This window comes from Anopheles stephensi, chromosome 3 (assembly GCF_013141755.1).
Source record: "Anopheles stephensi strain Indian chromosome 3, UCI_ANSTEP_V1.0, whole genome shotgun sequence".
NCBI classification, from domain to species: domain Eukaryota; kingdom Metazoa; phylum Arthropoda; class Insecta; order Diptera; family Culicidae; genus Anopheles; species Anopheles stephensi.
The window spans coordinates 40,183,256-40,202,109 of NC_050203.1; the positions used below are offsets into that span (position 1 = coordinate 40,183,256).

At 46.4% G+C, this 18,854-nt stretch overlaps 1 protein-coding gene across 1 annotated transcript in view; it reads left to right on the plus strand.

The window, feature by feature from the left end:
• The window catches only part of LOC118511995 (longitudinals lacking protein, isoforms F/I/K/T-like), a 58,984-nt gene that overhangs the window by 831 nt on the left and 39,299 nt on the right, over positions 1-18,854 (plus strand). The gene's annotated exons all lie outside the window — the stretch shown is intronic.

Sequence of the window (18,854 nt, forward strand, 5' to 3'; positions counted from 1 at the left end):
TTTGCAACCCCGAGCATGAGAAAAAAAAAGTCCACTCGGAAAAAATACATATTCTGGAAAATAAGTGCCCCCGACCGCCATTTTGTTTTATGTTGGCTTTGTTCATTTTCGGAAAATCAGCCATCGCAGCAGGCGGCGACATAGAAGTGTGTTGAACGGCGCGCTGCGTTCGAGAAGGCCTTTGTTGAGTGTGTGTGCGTGTGTTCGTGCGTATATTCTCTCGTTGACGGTCGGTCGCGGCGTTTGCGTGTGTAGGTTTTAGTCATCAATTCCACGAGCCCGTTTCTGGTATGGGTGCCTGTAGCTACTATGCTCCTTATGCTGGCCGTGTGTGTTGGCGCTTTTGGACGGTATGATTTTTTTTTCATACCACTTGCTATATTGAATTGTGCAGCGCGCTATTATGAGTGTGTGCTTTTTCGGAGTGCATTTTTTCGGAAGATGGATAGGAGCGCTGGGACAGAGGAAAAGGGGCGACCAGCAAGCCGGTGTATCATTTTCTCTTTCGCGTCTTGGCTGTCGAATCATCATGATGGATGGAGGTAGCGACAATGCGAGAGACAAGCGCTACTAAGCACGCAATGGCATAAGTAATGTTGGATCCGACACATACTTTTGTCAAAAACGTGCGCATAGATATACACACCACGGTCGGATCGTAAAAAGCAGGCACATATACTACAACCCGAGAATTGTGGCTGTGGTTCTTCTTTAGCAACGGGTTTGATGATAGAGGATCGTCGGAAAACACAAATATTGACGAAGGTATGCGCAGCGGAAAAGAATCATTGCTCTGGCGCTTTACTAGACAAGGGATAATATTTATTGTGAAGCGTTAAATTTGATCATTGTGCCTGGTGGCTATGTGTGTCACTCCAGTGATCTTGAATGTTACTTTTTCATCATTAGTCAAAATATGTTGGCATTTATCACGTCAGTGGCTAAAGAAAAGCCAATGCAAAAGACGTAATTTCTACGAGGCAGAATATTCGAGAAACGATCACACAGAAAAAGGATCGAAGTAGCCTCTGATGCTCGACGATTACCTGCGCCTTTTCCGCTGTAAGTGTGCGTGTGCGAGCGAGTATGTTTGCTTGTATAGGTGTACTTCCGTGCCCAAGCTGGAGCAGACCTTTTTTATTTCTTGATGGTTGCTCAGTTTCGGTGGCACAGGCGATCAGAAAATAGATAGATAAGCTTTCCCGTTCCTTCCTTACCCTGGATTTTCGGGACCTTTCCCCTCGCGTTCCTTTCCGTCTTCTGCAGCATATCTTGTTCTCCTTTCGGTACGGCTCGTTGTTGCCGTGCCACAACAGGGTGCCATCGACGGTATGAAAACGAAATGGAGTGCGCATACTCGAGATATCCCATGTCCATGGGGTCGTATTCCTCATATATACACAAGGCAAATCACGAACGAACGCACGCACGCCAAGAGTATGTGTCGTGGTTAGAGAAGAACCGCCATGCTCTCTCGCTCGCTCATTTTCGAAGGCTTCCACTACTAACTACTACTTAGCATTATGGATCCCCCTCCCCTTCCCGGACAGACTGAAACCCTTGAGAGCATACCACTTGGCAAACAACCACAAGCAAGCGCGTGCTATTCTGCCCTAATTGGTTTGCCATGCATTGGTGTGCGGAGATCGTTAGATTCTGGTCATGTACGCGGGCGCGCACCATAGAACGCCGCGGCCCCAGAGTAGGCTTCGGAAAAGTTTAGTAGTGTTAGTAGTGGTTGTAGTCGTCAATCGATCTTTGCATACATACCAGTCAACCGTCAAACGGGGAAAACGGGAAAAAGGGTGATCGGTGGCAGGAAACCTTGCTGCGTGGAAAGCGTCCGCCGTGGAGCTATCCTTCAAGCAAGCACCACAGCGATCGGGAAAACCAGAATGTTCTTTTTTTAGAACATTTTCCACCTCTCACACTCCAGAACACGGAGCACACCAGCACGACGTACACACTTTCTTCGCAGCTTGCCGCTTCAAGATCGGGCTGTCGAGAGGTCCGTTGGTTGTGCCCCATGGTTTTGGGAGGCCCGCTAGTGCGCGTGCGCCCCCTTATGGAATGTCCAACCGGATGGGCTTTTCTTTTTCTGGGGAAACGGTCTCCCCAGCGCACAACTTGTGCTCCGGTGTGAGATAAATCACGTTTCACGCTGGTGAAGCATATTCCGAATGATGAAAGCATTCCTTTCATGCTTCTTGATGCCTTCTCCCAGGAGGCGGCAACGGCGACCGGACAACCGGAGAAAACGTACCCTCCGTGTCTCTCGACCCAGCCAGTGGGATGCTGAAGTAGATGGATGCCGTGGATGATGTCATCTTTTGAGTCAGTTCGCGCCACCGGCAACAGCCGTAGCAACATAGCTTCGCGCCCTGAGGAGGGCGATATTTCGAACGTCGGTGTGTGAAGGGGAGCAGCAGCATGTTATGTGGGGAAAAGGGAGAGGCAGGCAGTACAGCTTTAGCAAACTCAGTTTTATGAGCGCGTTGGAATACACTACCAATACAGCTCCGACACAAGGGCAAATTGAGGGAAAAATATGACTCGGTGTACCCACCTCTCTTGGTGCTCGGTGGAATTGAAAACACCACACGGCGGCCAAAGCTTACGGCGCAGCAGCACACGCCTTATTTTTTGTGTCCCCGACCGACGCTCACCACCACCCCTCCCATTTGCGCCCTTCTAAGACGCGCGCGCGTTGTGGGTTGTTGATGGGTTAGATGGGACGACGTACTGGTGTAAGGTTTTTTCCTCTTCTCTTCACCATCCTCTCATCATTATTATTGCTATTATTATTGCTACACCACCACCCTACTACTATACCCGCCTACATATGTGGGCTCTCTTGTTAGTGGAGCACCGCTCAGCTCCAAAGCGCGGCGGCCACGCATACAGCTGCCCTTTCCGGGTGATTCGACACAAAAAAAAAAAAAACGGGCAGCAGCAGCAGCAGCATACATGTGCGACGGTTCTGTGTGAGTATTGCGCTTGATCGTGTGTGCACGCGCGCGCCTGCGTATGTCTCTCAATGGAATTTGCTTGCGTTCGATTAAAATATATGTGGGGTGTGCTGTTGGTTCCGTGAGTGTGGGAGGAGGCGGGTTGTTGGTTGATGGGGGTGGGAACGAAGGGGGAGGTAAAAGCCCGCACGGGAGTGAGGTGTTCCGTTGCGTGTTGCGGACGTGAGAAGCGGGAAAGCTTGAGGCAGAAGCAAGGAATGCACAGGAAGGAACATAAATGGCAGAATAACGACGTCAACTACTACTACTACCAACGATTCCATCCGCGTCAAACAGTCCGCGTACATTTTATGTTAATATAATGTGTGCTCTACTCCATTCGTGGGGCTAGTGCATTCTATGTGTATTTGAAAGAAAGAGCGAGTAAGATGGCGCGGTGGTGGAAATGTGTGGTGGAGCTTATCTCTCGTTCTCGTTCTTGCACGTCGACCGCCTGCCTTTGCTTGCTTGATTGGTTGCTAGTCAACAACAACTTACAACCCTTAACGCGCGTTCTTCATCCATACGCAGGAGCCTTCTGAGTCCGCTCTTTTCTGCTGGCTTAGTAGTAGTAGCCCATGACTGTAAGGGTATGAAAGAGAGCGAAATCGAGAGAAAGAGAGAGGACCCTATTTTTCCTCAGTCAAAAAAGAAAAAATAAAAACAGGGAACGACGTGTCGTCGCCGTCGTCGACGAAAAGCATCATCCAGCCAGAGGCGGTGGTTTGCGGAAGAATGAGGGGGAAAGCTGATGAGGAGAAGAAGGCATTAAACTGACTAAAAAAGCACCCCATTCTGGCGGGTCCCCCCGCTTAAGTAGGCCGCGCACATTAAACGGCTGACTGAGTTTCCTTCTCGAATGATTTTTTTTCCTCCTGCTGCTGCTGCTGCTGCTATATGTGAAGAAAAACATACTACTATCGAACACATGTACGAGTGTTGGTGTGTGTGTGTGTTTCCCTGCCATCAACTCCCAAATAATACTACCCGCTTACGCACACATGATTTCGCTGTCTGCCTGCTGCTGCTGCTGCTGCCCGTTGAGCGTCATGCTCTCTGGAGTGGTGCTGAACTTCTTTTTTCTCTTTCTCTCTCTCTCTCTCTTTCTCTGTTTCTCGTTCTCACCCCCCGTTCTGCCTCCCATCGAATCAAGTATGTTGGGGGCAGCATGATGGGATTGGAACGGGAAGACCCACATTCACAATTATGGTCGTTCTTGAATTAGATGAAAATGAAAAAAAGCCCACCGAAAGCGTGAGTGCTTTGGTCGGGGTCCGTCTGTTCTCCACCTCTTCCAGGTACCTACCACCCTAACCTCCCTCTCCGTATATCGCCCATCGCTGCCTTTGTTTGTTGGGGGTTTGGGATATGATGAGGGTTTCTCTTTCTTCCATTCTGGATGCTAAAATGTCTGAGGGTCTTCCAACACAGAGGCAGCAGCAGCACAGCGCGAGCAATCGGATGGTTTTTGGGTTATGAAAAATGGGGACTACGGCATATTATCAACTTTTCGGTTTTCACATCAGTGTGATATTTAGGTTCGCGCGCGTGTGTGTGTGTGTGTGTGTGGCAGTCTGTGTATGCTGATGTCAATTTATGATCTATGTGGGGATGACAACATACACGACACGAAACGCACAGAAAGCGGTCTAAACCGATATGCTGATGAACTGATCAACCAACCTACCATGTGTGTTTCTCCAGGTAAAATTACAACATCTGTTGTAATTCTTCACTGGTAGGACAATGAGCTAGAGAAATTGTATTCTTTTTTAACCAAATCATGCTTATTTGTGGATATAGATCGATCAAAAGATATATAACATGGAAATATGCATTCAAAAGATGCAAGCCATGGACACCGATGAATATACTTAATTTCAACAGATAACGGAACACACAAATGTTGCTCGTTTGAAAAGAATTCTTCAATAATGTCTAATAGTCCCAAGTGATCTTGCGGCATTTGTTTCTTTTCCGAGTCTTAATTAGCGGTCCGGTGGCCGAGGCGATAACGACGCCGGTCATCACACGGCAGGACCGGGATTCAAATCCCATCTAGACCGCCTCCCCGTACGCAGGGCTGACTTTACTACGGGTAAAATTAAGTCATCGAAAGCCAGAAATGGTAGGCCAAGACCTCTCGAGGTTGTAGTGCCAAGGAAGAAGAAGAATTAGCGATCAGTTGCTATTTCATCTTGGATTCAGAATGATTGGATAAGGTACTCCGCTAGAGGTTCTATTGGCCGCCAGAGAGTTCAGTTGGAAGTCTCTGCGATCAACGACAATGGCATGTTCTAAGTGTCTGTCACATAACAAGGTTTAGCTCAGACTTCCATTTTGTTCTGGACACATCACCGAAAGACCTGGCAAGAAATGTTGAAAGAATCTCCTGATGGGAACTCATCTAGTATACATTTTCGTAAATTGACCAATCTAGACGTCCAATAAATTTTCTAGTATTCAGCATATTTTAATCAACTTTTAGGAAGCACAACGCTCTAACATTTAATTATACTATTCGTATATTTTTCCCTTGCCGCGAAAGCTTTCTTACCTGCAATCCGGCTTACAAATCAAAGTGAGTTTGACATTACTGGTTAAGATCGATTATCAAGACCTCTGTATCTAAGCGATTCAAATCTACTGTACGGTGAAGTAATGTTGTGGTTGTACATAAAATACATGATACAGCAATCGATCGATAGTTGTTGGTTGAGTCACCAGGACAAAGGATCATCGCATGAAAAATCTTTAAAATCAGTAAATTTTCAAATGCACTTTGAATATTTTAACGATTACTGCTGCTACTAAGCTGTGCACCACGTGCGCCCAGTAGCACGCAAAGGCGCTAGCATAGTCAACTTAATCGTAGCAAAATTATGCTTGAAGCACGCACGGCACTTTGTCATTACTATCGATCTCCCACCAAGCTGCTGTGTGTGGGGCGACCGACCTGCACGGAGTGAAGTTGCCTCTAATGCCTCATGCAGAGGCATATAGTGTGTATAATTAATTTTTTCGCATAGCAACCTTCGAAAATCAGCGCTTCTCCTTTCAATGTCACATCACCGCCACCACCACCACCACTGATGACGATGAAGGCTTCACGTCGGTGTAGAGCATATGAAGGTGGCCTGGCCGTAGCATTTAGTGTCGATGGGCAGCAGCAGCACACAAAACCGCGCACCACGCGTGTATCCCGACAACAGCAAGCCAGCAAGCATACAGACGGGCCTGTTTTAAAGATTTTAAATAACACACGTCTCGCTCTTTTGTGTCAAAAGCGCATGGGATGGGGTCTATCTGTCGGACGTATCTTTTGGTTTTCACAGCACGCTTCTCTTCGCGTCGTTTCGGTGAATAATAATGTTTCGCGCGTGTGTGTAGGATGCAAGAATAGAGAGGGTAGGTAGGGCTTGCTAGGTGGTGCTGACGGTGGTTGGAGGGGAGGTAGAATGTGAAACACGTTCGTATCGTCATCAGTATTTTCAGAGGGTTTTTTGCTGTCATAAAACACACACACAGCCCGTCTATCCGCAGCATGATTGCAGCCTGAGATATGATCCTTTCGCTTATGCACTATTTGCGATCAAGGAAATGCCTATGTCGATGCGATCCATCATCATCATGATTAAAACATGATCATTAGCTTCTAATGCGTTGCATGTTCCAGCCCTTTTTCTTGTCTACCGAAGGACAATAATTAGAATCTTTTTCCCGGAATTACCTGACGGTTTAATTACCGCTTCACAATATAAGTACTCTACCCAACGCCGCACTCTTGACTATGCGACAGTACTTTTGCTAATCAGTAAAAAATCTCATCTCATAAACCAACCCCCGGATTTTCATCCGTCGTTCTAAAGCCTTTCTATGCTTCTATGGCGGCGGCTTCATATGCCGGCGTCGTATTCAAATGGCAAAAGCTTAGTAAAAATACACGACGACGGGGACGCATGAGAATTGCAAGTGGTTTGGTCGGTAGGCACCTCCTTGGAGAGAGACACATACAAGCACATGGAAACGTCCACCTTTTCATCGTCGTCTGCGGAATGACACCGTACCGCATACACTGAAGCACATGCTGCTCGCGGTCCACCACCACCACCACCTCCCGATTCCCACTCCGATCCGATTGCTCCCGTCAACAACGCGCGCACATAGTTGTGTAGTGAGCTCTCAAGGAAGTTGACCTTGAAATGTATAGTTGTTGTTTGCATGTTATATTTATGATTATTTTACATGTGCTACGTACATTGCCATCCCCTCTTCACCGGTTGGATGCCAAACACCATGTAGCGGGGCCGGCTTCCGCCACGATCAAGCCACCACCCCCCCCCCCCCCCCCCCGTTTACCACCTACCTGCAGCTCTATCGTTAGTGCGGGCACTTTTTAACCTGTTTTTCCACCTCGAACGATCTACAATAGCGCCCATGGTTGGCCGCTGAAAGGGGTTTTCAGTAGCGCTGGGTAGTATTTTCCCGCAATCAAGATGAACGATTTAAATGACTTTTGAATTAATTTGTCATATGTTTTACTCCCATTAGGGTTATAGGAGATTATTCAGCTTATTTTTAATGTTATTTTAGTTTAAAAAAAAAAAATAAGTACTCTCTATTTCTTCTGGTATTTTATGTCTCCATAAAAATTGTCGTTGTATTTAAAAATATTCTTAAACGATCTTAAAATGATAGTGGGATGAAAAAGTCACATGGCGCTAGTAAAGAATTTACTCGATTTTAGTGCATCTATCGGTTGATTCGAATTTTTACGCTAACCATTTGATATCTGTCACTGGAAATCGCACGAGTTTTTCGGTGTGTTCAGCCTGGTATCGTCGTTGCCATTGGCTAGATCTTTTAGATAACATCCAAACAACAGAGTAATACCTAAAGGTTAATTGCTTAAAAATCCTGCGTTCCTTGTTTAGAGCAAAATTCTTCTGCTGTCTATAGCAACAAAGCGCTCGTCAAGCATAACGCGTGGAGCTTTGCTGCAACTGCTTATTGTGTGCGTACATTTGCATTTGTGGTAGCGAAAATGATCTTTAGCTACACGCGCGTACCGTACCCCCAACCACACGACATTTATGCACCCTTTTTTTATACTACCTGACTACGTGTATACGAAACACAGCCTAGATCACTGTTGCTGCTGCTGCTGTCTCGAGTATATGTTTTTGCGACTCTGTGCCCCGCGATACAGGCGTCATAAACGCTGAAGCGGACTGTAATTGAAGGTGGAGGATGGAGGGTGGGTTCTATGCTGATGGCACTAATAAACGTGGCCAGGCAGTTTAGCTAGCAGGGTAGCAAATATTCACTCGCCCCCGGGGTTTAGAGTAGCGAGTAGTGGCGGTGGGGTGCATTTTGGCTCACGGCTAAGGCTAAACACGACGTTTGTCTGCCTGCCTGCCTGCCTGCCCGTTTACTTGCTCCCGGGTGTGAAGGCAGAGGGGAGGATGACGAGGGCTATGCGAGTGTGTGCAGGTAGCATGACCTTCGCCCAGCATTAGCGTGTTATGTTGTTTGGTTAATCGGTAATAGTCGACGGTGTCGAGGGCACAAAACCACACATTAAAAAACCGGGAACCGCGCGTGTCCACGCCGAGGTGATCCGAGGCTGCTGGAGCAGCATTTCAATTTTTTTCCTACTCCACTCGCTTAGCACACACACACACACACACACATGGGGATGGAATTTTGTGATTAATTTTTTCCATCGCTGCTTCATCCGAAGCAAATTTGTATGACTTGTTTCCAACACCATCAGCTACACCTCCTCGGTGCTCTCTGTGGTGTAGTAAAGCGCACATTTGCTGCAGCGAGCGATCGAGTTGCACTATTAACGTCTAGAAGCATGAGTCGGGGGTAGTGATTGTGGATGCGAGGAGTAGACACGGACTTTGGAAACTTGGCAGGAAAAACCACACCATCGAAACCTGCTTCTTCTTCCCTCTGCGCTGCACTGTAGATTGACGACGACGACGACGGATGCATTCGTCAGAGCAAAGCTGCTGCTGTGTTTGGGTGTTTTGTGTATCACGGGGTGGCTCATGAGCGTGCGCGCACCGCCCGCTCTCTTGCTTGTTTTTTTTCTTGCAAGTGGTAGCGAATACTGGGTGCTGCAGGAGAGCGGAGCACATTAGCGATCGCAATGAATTACAATTTTTAGCGGAAAATAACAAACCTGCGATGCGAACTACTAATGTGATCCTCCTCCTTCTCCGGCATGACCGTTTTGTTGCAGTTTTATGTACTATGGCTTTGAGTGTGTTTGTATGTCTGTGAACGAAACTCACCAGCAGCAGCAGCAGCAAAGTCGTTCACTGTACCACCGACACACGGCCACGACCGGCGGTGACACATGGCCTTTTTCCGTCTTTTACAATAGGGGGAGCTTTTTTTTTACGTGCTCTTGCTTTTCTTTGTTCGACGTGTAATCGCCCTGGGTGAATGTTTTTGCACAAGCATCGGTTTTCAAAAGTGTCTTTTTGTTTTATGTTGGTAGATTATTATTCGTCGCGGTAGAACACTTGATCGAAGGCTTGAATACAAAAATCGAGCTTTGCGTTTTGGGTTGGGTTAATATTCGTTAATGCTCGGATAAATGATGTCCTTTGCACTACACTGCTTTAGTGTTTTAATCTACCTATTGGTAGCGTTGAGTTTCATTTTACTTCCCTCATAGACACTACAACTTATAGAGATCTTGGCATGGCATTTATGGAGTTCTTGACTTGATTTTAAGCGTAGCTGGATAGTAAAGTAAGGAGTCGTTTCATCTTTGAAAGATCCTGGTTTGTCATTTCGGGGATCCTTGTTTGTGCTTTACCCGTAGCTAGGATTTATCATGATAAACTGACTATTCAATAACGTGGTGTTAATAAGTCTAATAAGCCATTAAATGGCCTACATGAAGAGGTCGATAAGCCAAGAATGAGAAGAAGATTATCAGATAGAACACTGGTCGTTATTCCTAGTACAAGGACATTTTATGTCGCAACATCGAGCCATGTTGCTATTTCTTCAATTCTTGATTGGATATTGGGAAAGTCAAGATCGCGAAGTACACTATGAAATTAAAACTTACACTCTTAAAATCAGATAGTAAGGGAAGTGGGAAATATTTCTAACTTCATTAGGTACTGAGCTTCTTCATGGGAAAGATCTACAATTCCTGTGTTGCGGATGTTTCCCTTGCACTTTAACTTTAAGGTTCTACTTAATATAGGATCACTTCTAGACGCACAATTTAAAGCTTATCCTCCCAGATATTGGACGGTTCAGAAACTGGGTGGGATTATCAGTTAGCTCTACATACAACACTTCGATTTTCAAATATCCGGTGGCAGTACAATTTTTCTTTCATTACGAGATTTTCATACTGGAATTATGAAACGGCGGTAAAATACTTAGGAATTGGAGGTTTCATAGTACCTTTCTGCCTGGTATTTAAAAACCAGTTCTTTCATCCATTTGTTTTAAATAAAAAATAATCAACTGTCTTAAAAAGGGGGACCACCGTTCAAAAATGGTATTCAGAAAAAAGAAAAAAAATTGTACCGAATATAAAATGGTTTCCTCCCAAATAAAATCAAATCAAGGGGCAGCTGGTCGGACTATCCCCTTCCCGGTTTCCCGCACGGAGCTCATGAGCGATCGTTTCCACCATCTCGTTTCGCTCGCATTACAACGAGCGGGGTGGTGTGTGCCACGTTCAGGGGGAAAAATCAAGCGATATCCTGTTGTGTGGAAAAGTAAACATCTGTTCAATTCCGCTGGCCCAACGGAGCAGCATATGTGCGTTTTTCAGCTTTTCTGCATTATCCTTTCGTCGTCCCGTGCCCTTTCACATCGTCCCAAACAGCAGCAGCTTGTGTTGTGTGCGTGTGTGTTCGCAAGCGTGGAGGGATCATTTCCGCTCTGTGGAGTGCCAGGAAGAATGTGCAGGGACGGCAGCAAGCGTACAGAGGGGGTGAGGGGTCTTCTACGGTGTACCTGGGAGTCCTTTTCGGTGAAATTGGCTAGCTGCATCCAGGGGTTCGAACTCGAATATGTGCGTGTGTGTGTGTGTGTGTGTGTGAGGTATTATTTTTTGTGGAGCTTTGTTCATAAGCAGGCACCACTGCACCACCACCACAATGCAACTCCGGCGCACCCCACAAAACCACCACACCCCTTGCTATGCTGTTTAGTCCCGTGCGCGCCGTGATTTTGAAATGTTAATGTGCAAATGGGCTCTCTGCGTCGTCTGAAGGGTGGGGGAAAAAGGACACGCATACGGCCCAACAGGACGAAAGATGGATCGTTAAAAGGGACGCCGCACAGGAGGGAGAAATAGACCGAGGGCACAATTTTGGGCAGTCGTCCGTGTTGGAGTGTGCCTGTGTGCACGCCAGCTAGAGGAAATGGAACCCAAAACGATAGAAAAAAAAAAACGGTACAAAAGGGACACAAAGCAGCAGCGATCGAAACCAACAACCACAACGAAAAAAAAAATGTGCAGTTCTAATGCGCTGTTGTTGCGGCAATGGCGCGGCTATTTTTCTTCTCCTTCACCTTCTCCTCCTCCTCCTCCGTATGTTCTGTATGTGATCCTGAAAAACGGATCGGGGAGAAAATGTTCTGTTCTTATCACGTGCTTGGGATGTTTTTCTGTTTCGCTCTCGCCCTGGTGTAATTTTCCATTCCCTCGGCCAGCAAACGTTGACGCGTTGTGAACAACGCAGTGCTTTCCGTTTTGGGGTGCATTTTCAATACCGGGATTTAGCTTCATTTTTTTTCTTTTTGCTTTCTTCTCTTTGAACTCTTCGACGATAAAGCTAGTGAGGGAAAGAGGAAAAAGGGTCGAAGGACGGTTCGTCGTCGGGGTGGTGATGATCCCGAGTTTCGGAGCCTTGCATTTTTGGAAGGGAACACCATCGTCTCCTGGGGATATATGGCCGGGATTGTATGCTGCGGAGATTTTTGACTACCTAAAGACCGTTTTTTTGTTTTGTTCTTTGTGTGTTCCGTTTCACTCGGGGTTTTCGAACGTGCGTTTGGATACAATTCCGGAGCGATCCTCGGGGCGAAATTGTTAACCCAGGGAGAGAGCCTGTCCTTTTCCATTCGTTTAATTGTACTGACACGGAGTGTTGCGTGCACATATAAAATGTGCTTGTTGCAACAAGGGTAACAACGTGTGTTGGATTCAGCCGGCTCTCGGGCCCCCGATGTGTAGTATGCCTTTTCTGAAGCTTTAAGAAGAGACGACCCTCACAAAGATGCTGGTAGTGGAAGAGGAGAAGGAAGAGGTAGCATTGGAAGACGACGGGGTCTGTGTGTTGGGTTTTATTGGGGGGTAGTAGCTGCTTGATGTAAAATGAAGGGAAATCTCGAGAACTTCCTTTTGAAACTTGCATTGTTCGTAGTCGTTGGCCGGGTGTGTGTTTCAGTCCCTGGTAGTTCTGGGGATCACAAGAACGAACACGGTCGAACTTACGCCGGGTATGGTACCATCACCGGAAGCCTCACACACGAGCACAGCCCATGGGCTTTTGTCTCTTGGCTTGAAGGGAAGATACTGGCGTCGTGCATTGTTCTTACACTTACAGATCATGTGGATTCTTTCAGGTCTGCAACGTGTGTGATCTTATGCGATGGAGTGAGCGTATAGGAAAATTTGATCTGCTGGTGCTTTAATTTCTAATTGCTATTCTTATTGAAATAGGCATCAAGCAGATGCGTTAATGTTATCAACACTCAATTTTCTTATGGAACTGTTTGCTTCAAATGGAAATCGTCAATAGTATCCAACGCTGGGGAAAAAACAAAAACTTCGAAAAAGGATCTGCGCTGACGTTGAAGTTCCGCTTCATTTCCTGCCTTTGGATGGGGACGCGAACGACAAACCCGTCAGATGACGCTCAAGGATGTTGGATCGTGCTTGTTTTGTTTCTCCATACGGGGGTTTGTTTGTGGTTGAGACGGCCAAAGACCAGGAGCAACCCCTTGTGTGTGTGCTGTGCTGCTGGCTGTGTTTCATCAAACAGATGCGTCGTACTCCATCCTTGTTGCCAGCAGCTTTTCAGGCTTGCTTTGCAGTAGGGAAGTTTAGTTTTTTTTTGGTTAAGTCTCTTTTGTTTGTCCTGTCTCTCTCTGTTTTGTTTTGTGTCCAACAGTAGGGGGAGCGGCAAAAAAAAGGAAATAGGGGAGCATTGTATTGTATTGTTTGAACGGACGCGCGACACCGGGGTTTCCTTCCGTTTTGTCAGTACTGTACCCCTTACACGCGCGCACGTTAGCATTTTCCTCCAGTCCAGTCGTCGTACGACGAGTCTCCCTTTTCCGGTGTAATTTTCCCGTGTGCGATGAAAAATCCTTGAGGGTAGAATACGTCGAAACACACACACACATAGATGGGTGCTTGAGTGGGCATGGTGAACATCGTCATCATCATCGTCATGAAGCAGAGGGAAAGGATCCTGGATCGTTTCACCGTAAGCGCATTATTACCCCCACACAAACACATGCACAAAAATCGCCCTTTGCTTCTCGCTAGCTTTTACCGTGCAAGAACGGCTTGTTTGTGTGTGTTTGTGTTGTGTGTCGGTAGCGTCGCTGCGCATGCAGGGTGGAAAATATCAAGGGGGAGATCGCGTACCCTGGAAAGTCGGATCCTGTTGCGAATTTTTGTCATGAGGGGGCTTTGGACGATGGTGTGTGCGTGAGCGTGCGTTTGCGTGTGTATGCGCTTGTGGTGCTCGCTCACAACTCCGGCCAATGACGCAGGTCACTGTGCATCATCATATCATCATGCACAGGGAAAATCCTTATTTCCACGTCCAGAGTTACTGATGTGAAAGATCACAGTAAAGAGATAAGAGCCAACATTATATTAAATAATGTTTGTGTTTGTTGGTTCTAAGTATATGATCAAATTGTGGACAAAGACTGCGCATTTCTCACTGCCGGCGTGTTCTAAGCTGAAAACTGCGTATCCACTTCTTCTCATCCCACAAAGGAAAGGTCAATTTAATGAGCTCACCATAACAACAACACCACCAACGCGCTTTCCACAGCGCTTGCTTTGGTTCGGAGTTTTTTTTTTTATTGTTTTTGGTTGCTGTGTTTTCCTTGTCCTTTTCCTGGAGCTTTACTTCTTTGGCCGTTGTTGCATCTTTTTCCTGGTTTTGGTTAGGCGCGTGATGCATCCCTCGATTCACACCCCTCGTATATGCAAAGGGGGAGATAGAGAGAGGATCTACAAAACGCACGCACACCACCAGCGCGATATCCACCGATTGCAAAATGCGAATGCGCCCAAATGCTCATGCGCATAAGGGGCGCACATTGTACTGTACGGAGAAACACGATGCCCCCGATGATGGTGATGATGATATTTGCCTGCTGCTGATGACGATGATGATATTTTTCGCCTCACACACTCTCTCTCTCTCTTTCTCACTCTGCGTCTGTGCTTCTGGCTCATGGGGCATGAATGATGCCCAAGTTCTCTCTGTCTCTCCAACAAAGTTTGGGTTGTGTGGTGTAGCCTGGAAAAGAAAAGGGTCGTCGAGAATTGGGGACTAACATGAAAACGCAGCCATTTTATGCGCAGCAGCATATAAACACGCACACACATGCGGGCGAAAACGTCAACAGGATATGGATGGAATGATCCTGTCCCGCTGTATGGCACGATATTGAGTTGCATTATGGCTTCTGTGGTTGATATGTCCCGAAGTCATCGTCATCATATGATGATGGTAGATCATTTCTATCCATGCATCAGAAAAAAAAGAAGGCTTCCTTTTTGGGGTTTTTGTGGTGTCCATCCATTAACCACGAAAGTAGGAATTTCCTGGACACAACTGCCGATCCTTCAGGCTGAAGGAACTGCGCAATTTAAATTTGTGTATGAATATTTTGTTCTGTGCGCTTTTCACACTTAATCATTCTAAACTTGCGTTCGATCGGAAGCCCTACTCCAGTACTTCAACCCCCAGACCAGCTCCAGAGGCGGCAGTTTGATGGATCGATTTCGAGTTTCGGGGTGCGCCCATTGCGGATTTGGAACTGGAAACGAGCATGTGACCGTTCGCCAGATTTTAAACCAGGTGCCGTTTTTCCTCCTCCTCCTCCTCCTGTTTGTAATTTTAAGACTCCCCGAAAGCGCACAGCAAGCTCGGATCTCGTCCAAGAAAGAAGAATGTGTGACGCTGTTTTTTTTCCTCTGTTTTCTCTTTTAATTTTCAACACAACCCCCCTATTCGCCTGAAGCAGCACACCTGCGTTGTGTCCGATATACCTGCTGCTGTTCGCAGAGCGAAATATCACCTTCGAGCAGCAGAGCAGCTGGAGCGGGGGCTGAAGTTGGAGCCCATCCCTAACCTATCACCACCGTGCCCAAGCAAAACATTGTGTGGTCAAGAAGTCGCGAATGATGAAGCAAATGGCAAAAGGAAGGGTTTTGTGTCCACCACACGAAGCAAGAAATAAGAGAAGCACTCTGCAAATAGTAGTTGAGCAGGAGGATTGTTGCTGTAGTAGTAGAGAGATAGTATACGGTGTTCGGGGGACACACGAGGAAATAAGGGGTGTGTGTGTGTGTGTGGAAAAGACAACATCATTTTTCTTCCAAGAAGCGATTGTAAAGTAAAAAGCTGGGGAGGAAAAAACAAGCACGTCCGCCCGGTGTGGTGTATTTTCTGTCTTCCCTCCTGTTGTGCCCATGCTGGTCATTTGTCGCTTTAGGTGTGTACGATCGATCTCTCTTCGAAGAAAAGATCACATCAACCCACACACAACAGCCAGCAGCAGCAGCAGCATAAAAAAAAGTCTCAAAATCTCTTGCAATATTATATCTCTCCATCCTTACTTTTTCGGGTCTTTCTCGCTTTCCCGGTCTCCGGCTTCGTCTCAGCGCGACCCATGACCCTCCCCGTGGTGGTGGCGGCGGCGGCGACGGCGATGTGTGTCGCCCAGCCCGTGTGTGGGTAGTTCATTCGTCTTTCTCTGGGCTGTGTGTTGATTTTTTGGGCCCGAGTCGAGTTGAGTAAGCTTAGCGCGAGCTTAACCACTCTTTTTTTCTTTGCTGTTGCTGCTGCTGTCATGCTGCATGATGCTCCCTTCTGAGTTTCTTACTTCTTCTTCGCGAGGTTTCCATGTTCGGGGTTTCGGGTTCCTTTTTTTTTTCTCGTATCTCCAAGTGAGCTCGCTCCTTTTTCCTTAAACATTTTTGGGCCTCTCCTGCTTTGTTGTCTGTCGCCCTTTTCCCTCTCATTGCGTGTCCGCTTTCTTATACCGGCGACGATCGACGAGCGACGATAGCTGCTGCTGCTTCTGGTGCAAGAAGCTTAAGTGGTTATGTCTCTCTGTGCGGTTGGTTCGGTCCTTGTTGTTGGTGTTGGTGGTGAGTTTTCTTGTTCTTCTTTTAGTATCGCCTGGATTTTTTGGCGATTTGGGGAATAGTAGTGCTGCGGTTTTAAGACGGTTGTTGGATGACGGGTTCAGCTTTTTGGGGTTTGCTTTTGTTTTCCTTTTTTCTCCTCCTCGGAGAGCCTGCCCGGAGCTTGCCACCACCTCCTCCTTTTGCCCCCCGCACAAGTTTGCTGATTGTTAATGGAACGGATTTTTTTTGTGTCGTTTGGGTCCACCCGGTGGGGGTTCAAATGATCGAGCAGCTAAAAAATGAAGCACAGCGAAGGAGAGCGAATATTTGAATAATATTATGTTGTTTATGTTAACTACTACTAGGACACATCTAGTGTATGGAGTATTGGCACAGATATTTACACTGCTTTTCCACTGGCTTTCTCCAATTTTATAGCGTTTTAATTCAAATTATAAATTCGATTGCGATTGCGATGCGCTTTTTCCGTGTTGCATTTTCCCGTTGCATTCATTTGCCATCCTCCTTCCTTTTTCAGCTTCTTCGTCGGCTTCGAAAGAGTTCTTCTTTGTAATACTGTCTTCAAATTTCGGCCTCTTCGAACCAAGCAGCCAAGCGATGCATTGTCCTCTCCAATCTTTCGCCTTTCCGCTTAACATTTGTGTTTTCCAACGCGCCCAGTTGGGGTCTTTCCATGAAAAGCTCGTCATTTTATCGTTTCCTTTCCCTGCTTCGCTTTGGGTTTTCTTCTTTCTTGTCCTGGGGTTTTGTAAATTTATCTACCACTCCACCAACACCACACCAGTCACCACGCGTGCATTCCTCGCTCTATAACAAGCAGAAGGTGTTTTCGATGGAAATTTCCTTTCTCTCCGACGATCGCCGGCGGGCCAACATTTGCTCATGTGAAGCAGCAGAGCAGCCGCACACACACTCAAGAAAAACTTCACGTATCAAGAAAAGAGGAGCATAGCAGCAGCTCCGCGGCCAGTAGTGTTTCCTGCGCGCTACACATTTTGGGTTTTGGGTTTTTGTTTTTCCTTTCCTGCTTTTCGTGTGGGTACGTCGTTTATCCACGCCACGGTCGGTCGGTCGGTCGGTCGGTCGGTCTGCGGGGATCTACCAGGCCAGGCAGGCGGTTCGAGCACACAGGGTGGCACCTCTCCATCTCGTTTCCAGCAAGCCTTTTTCCTTTTTCTTCCTTTGGGTACTTTTTTGGGATCTCCCTCTCTCACTCTGTGCGGTGCGGGTCGGGTCCCCGTATCAAGTTTCACATTTCCTTTCCCAAAAAAGCAAAAAAAAAAGTGCTACACGAATATCGTCGGCAAAGCAAAGTAGAAAAAGAACACGGGAGAAAAACATACACACTCAGAAAACACATCATGTCCCCGAAAGATACGCGAAGGATCATCATCATCATCATCATGAATGGTGTGCGGGCAGGCATTTTCTAGGCAATTTTGGCGAAAAACATCATAAAGAAATGTGTTGTTTTTCTTATTATTGGAGATAATCGAGAGATCCCTTTTTTTGGAAATTGATCATTTGAGTTTAGTTAGCGAGTGATCAAGCTAGACCAAGGATTGGAGCATTTTTTAAATTGATATTTTGCCCCAATACAATGCATTTATTGGTGTGTTTTATTTCCTATCTCTATGATCGTAAGCTTCTGCATTATCCCGAGGCTACCGAGAGACACCTTATATGCTAAAAGAATTGTGTTCCATACTCTCCAGTGCACGCAAAGTTAATTCCAAATGCTTCATTAACAGTTTAATTGAAATTTAAATTTAAGAGTCAAACATAACGGCCAGTGAGTTCCTTCGGTTCGGCCCGCTTTCACTGACTGTTTTTAAATAATCCTAATTGTCTTAATTGTTGTCACAGCAATTGGTACATTAAATTGTACGGTGTGTCTCGAGTTCAGCGACCGAAGCCCATTGTTGGGTTGGAAAAGTTAGTCAAGGCTAGGACGCTCCCAATCCTTTTTTTTTTTTTTTGGCTGGGCTTTCTGGGGGTTGGGGATCAATCAAGTCGCCCTGTCGAGCCTCATCAATCCTACACCTACGCACCAGAGTCATGAATAGATAGGATTCTCAAAATAAACGCCACCGAACAAAATCATTATCTCGCATACAGTTTCGTTTGATCAATTTTAAGGATCAGAACGCTCATTTGATTTCCTTTTTGAATTGAATTAAATTTTACATTTAATTTATGTAATTTATCCATGCGACTAACGAAAGCCTTTTTGCGGTTAATCCGACGAGAAACCATGAGTTTGACATGACTGTAGTATTAGTAAAGCAACCAAACGGCCACGATCCACAGACTGGGCACATGGCCAGAATATGGCGTATGCTGCTCTGCTAGCCGTTTAACTGCGTGGTCCCCGGTTGCGTATACGCACACATTGCTGTAATAAAGTTTGAAAAAGAGGGTTGGGGTCGCCCGTATAAGCAACG